Here is a 4,809-nt window from a genome sequence, read left to right on the forward strand (position 1 = left end):
TAAATGGATTAAAAAGTTGAAAAAAATTACTTCTAGGCACATACATATATATGTATGTAGAAACATTGCATGCGCCCCACGTTTCTCCATCCATAAATTGTTTATAATGACTAAAGTCTATTGTTAAAATTTAAAAATCAATATGTATCTAGCAAACACCTTTTTCATCTTTTTAGTCTATTTTTAAAAACGTGGTATATTAAAAATACATTTTATTTGATTTGTTATTAGCACATTGTTATGCATTCCTTGTAAGGCACATGCAAAATTACTAAATAAATGAATACAACTAATTTATGCTCATAAATTTAAAATTATAGGTAATAAAATATAATTGAATACTATTTTCAGACATTTTTTTTTTAAGTTAGTTTACAATGTATACATACATCATAGTACCTCATATATAAATACATACATATGTACACTTTTCCTTTTTATGTACTCGTACTTAGCCTGCCTCAGTATTAGTGAAAGCTAGAATTTTTGTATTATATTTTCAAGTAAAATGATTACCAAATAAAACATCCAAAACAAAAAAAAAATCCATTATACATACATATGTCATTATTTTGACAACAAACTATGACGTAAATTGCCAAGTATTAATCGTAGATAGTCAAAAAGAAATGAAATCTTCATTTCAATCAACAAAGAAGTGAGCGATAAGTTTTTAAAGAATAAAGGCGAAGCAAATTAACAGCAATTTTTTGAAGCTGATCTACAAAATTTGATATGTCACAAAAAAAGCTATGATAAAGCTAATAATAAATTATTGGCTTAGAAAAAAATTTATTTTGGTTACCCTATCTCAATGCTTCCATACTTCACAAATTTAATAGTAAATAATTATAGTAGAAGCTCATGTTTAGTAAGTCTAGTTAGCAAAACATTCAAACGTTTTGAAGAAAATAAGTTTCTTCGCTCTTTTGCGAAATTGTCGCACTATTTTACACGTTTTCTATTGCATTTGGCGTATACGAGGTATAAGCAACCTAAAAAATGTTTTTTTTTCTAATAAATAGAGGCAGGCAGTGGCAAACCTCCGAGTGTATTTCTTCTCCGAGTGTAAAGTTTCCATAGAAACCATTTGCCGTTAGGAGGAGGCGTAAAACCGTAGCTCACACAGGAGGAAGCACGACCAAGCACTATCAGGTGTTTAAGCGCCAAATATTTATTCATTAGAAAGAACGAAAGGCTCCTCCATCGGCATAATTTTGACAGGTCTACTATCCCAAATATCCTGTACACAGGGTCGTTTCATCCCAGTCTACGTGTGGGTGGTTTGGGCTGTGCTCAGTAGTAAGCGACCAGGAAAATACACCTCGGCTTGCAAGCTAATAGGTATACCTGTTAATCTTTTGAACAGGAAACGCCCAAGTGCTTCCTAGAATTTCCCACTTCAAAATTTCCCCATTACAATTACTACTCTAGTTAAATTCCTCTCATCGTTTATTTACACCGTGCGACAGTAAATTTGACACACAAAAAAAATTAATATATTCGCGAAACTATCGGGAAATCATAGTAAAACTGCGTACTTAGTTTTTCTCTCTGACGTCAGGATTTTTTAAAAAGACTTTGAAATTAGAAAAAAAAATATGCTTATTTCAAAAAATCATCTAAAATATTCGATGCAATTTAGGATATCATATAAAAAAATCTGCAGAATTATAATAGAATACATTTTTTGGTGCATCGTGCGGATGGGCGGGAATGGAGGGTAAAAACCGTTGGGATTATTATTAAGGACGAATGGTTATGGAAAATCTCCTTTACAAATAGCCTTGAAAATTTGCAAAATTTTTTATTGAAAAAATGACTACCTCATCATCGAATTTCGTCCTGCAAACTTTATCAACTTTAAAAGATAAAATTTATTTATTCCTCCTTGTGAACCAAAAATTTTTATTGTTTTTTAATGCTACAGAATTTTCTCCCTCATTTGATACCCATTTTCTTATTCTACATTGCACTGATTTTTTAAAATAATTTTTTGATCTAAATATATCTTTAAAATTTTTTGTGTTTTGAAATTTTTTGTTTTTATCGCACGGTGTTATCAAAGAAGAAAAATCACTCAGTATACATAAGTGAGTCGATATCAAAAAATAGCATGACTGATTAAAAATATCAATGAGATTTGTTTACGATTGTTGTGGCATTATTTACCTCACCTGAGGCCCAAACGCGTTGTTATGACGCCATCTGTAGCACATGTACCATACGATTATTGTGTGTATATACTGCAATGTTATCTATAAGTGTTTATAGATTGTATTTTGTTTCAGTTCAAGTGGAGTATCAATGACATTAATCATATATCAGTACATTGTGTCGCGTATGCATTGGACATTCGAGGAATTATTAGGGGTCTGTACTTTTTAAATATTTAACACTCAGAAATTATACAAATTAAAATATCGCAAACCAAAATTTAGAGATCTACTCCGCAAACGAAAACCAAAAAGTAATAAACTTGGAGGCTTGAAGGACAATCCATTTTTGTTTTCTTATACTTTTTTTCGACTGCCTTTGCAACCTACGTATGCACTTATATATATACTTTAATTTAGCTGGTAATTTTTGATAAATTGACATTATGATTCATTGACCTGTTTTTATTGACCGGCAAAAATTTCTGTGTAGCCTTAACTGTTTTTATGGTAAAGCTTTTTATTAACCGATAACGAAGTGTCGGTTATCAAGGCTTCCAATTAAGTGGAAAATAAAAATTAAAGGCTCATATACTACATATGTACATACCTATACAATTGTTTATGTTTTGCTGAACAATTAAATTGCAAAAGAGGACTATAAACTCTATTTTATTTTAAATATTCCTATAGACTTATACGGGCAATTCCACGCAATGAAATATCAATGAGGAAACATTTTTTTTTTCTAAATCCTGCCTAACAAAGCAACTCCTCATCGCCCGGACATACATAAATGAGCGGTTGGTTGGATATAATTTCCCAATCTCTTCTCACTTCTGCGAAAAAGGGAATTGGCTTCTACCATCCATGTAGAAATATACAAGCCATCCTGCAGCCAATGCCGACGCGAGCGCTAATTAAGCGTAATTTAGCAATACAGCTCTCGTTTATAGAAAAATGTTCACCTACTACATACATTAGGGTGGGTCAAATTGTTTGGGAGACTATGCGTATTTAGCACAGAAGGATTTTAGAACTTCTAGGTCTGAAAACAATTTGAAGTTGGCTTAAATTCTTTATAAAAATATGCTATATGGGATATTTTGGTATGAGGAAGCAATTTATACGCTTGTGTTTTTCTTAAAACTTCCACCAGAGGGCGTAACAGTGAAGTTTTTCACATTTTCTTAGAAACCTATTGTCGCAATTTGGCAAAGTAAAAATTGACTTTAGACGCAAATTTGCTTAAAATTATGCGCGTATAGCTGAATAGTAAAAAAAAAAACATTGACTCGCCCCAACACAGGTACATATGTCTATGCATATCAGGGTGTTCTTAAAATATCAACATATAAATTTTATATGGAGCACCCCTTTATTTCGTTCTAGATATAAAATAAAGACATCTACGAAAATTTCAAAATGTTGAAACTATTTTTTGCTTCTCCTCAAAAAAAAAAAATCAAAATTTCACTATCGACGTCTATCTTGGTAGCTACTTCGAAAATGCTCTATCTCAGAAAACTTTTCAAGAGTGTCATATCTTATAATTTGATTGAAATTGCTCTATTTCAGAATTCGGTTCAAAAACGTTCTATCTCAGCTGCCGATCTCAACATATTTTCAATATATTTTTCAGTTGAGATAGAACGTTTTTGAATCAAATTCTGAGATAAGGCGTTCTTGAAAAGTTTTCTGAGTTAGGGCGTTTTCAAACTCGCTACCAAGATGAGTCGAATTTCCACTCAGCCGTCGATATACATATGTATGTATGCACATACGAGTATGTATGTAATTGCTTTTTTTTCAAAATAAAACGCATTTTTTTAATATAAATACCAAGTGTAATGGAATTGGACAGATTAGATTACATTTTCATAGGAAATATTGACTCACGGCATATAAAATAATTGTCGTAAACAACGAGACACTAAGACTGCGTATGCAATTATATTTCAGGTCGTGTATAGTCCATGTCCAGTTTTGTATTGGGTGGCAATCGAGAGACGCCCCAGCGTTCTTTATTTACGTGCACAAAGTTCTTTGAGACTTAGGTACATCCATATGTGCTATACATACTTGTACATACATATGTATGCGTAAATTTATAAATAAATATATGTGTTCCTGTTATCAAAAAATAATAAATACATATAGCGCTTTGTGGAATACACACATATGTATGTGTGTATGTACGATTATAGTACATATATGGATCATAAACTGTTGACTCTTAAGTTGTCCGTGTATGAGAGCCTGATTAAAAATTGATGTTGCAATATATATTACGGATTAAATGCAGCTGTACATGCATTCATACCTACATACATATGTACGCAGATACATAGGTATGTACATATGTACATATATACATGCACAACCATATATAGCAAAACTGCGTTTTTCGTTTTTTGACGTAGAATACGTCTTACCTTAAGGTATGGGGGCTATGTTCAAATGTTGTAGTTGTAATTTTTAGAGCTTCACAAAAACGCTTATTGCACGAGAACTAATAAAGCGATTTCAAAGAAAAGTGTGGCGTTTCAAAGATAAAATTCCAAACCTGTCGACAGATTCATTTTTCTAAATAACCAATTCGGTTTCTGTCGTAAAAACAACGGTAAACATTGCCTTATTTTGGGGTCAATTT

General features: G+C 31.8%; 1 protein-coding gene across 1 annotated transcript in view; it reads left to right on the top strand.

Annotated features, from left to right (window-relative positions):
* Positions 1-4,809, top strand: part of LOC118733463 (solute carrier family 41 member 1) — a 161,529-nt gene that overhangs the window by 34,005 nt on the left and 122,715 nt on the right. The gene's annotated exons all lie outside the window — the stretch shown is intronic.

Source organism: Rhagoletis pomonella, unplaced genomic scaffold (genome assembly GCF_013731165.1).
Source record: "Rhagoletis pomonella isolate Grant_MI unplaced genomic scaffold, Rhpom_1.0 Rhpom_scaffold_00002, whole genome shotgun sequence".
Lineage (NCBI taxonomy): Eukaryota > Metazoa > Arthropoda > Insecta > Diptera > Tephritidae > Rhagoletis > Rhagoletis pomonella.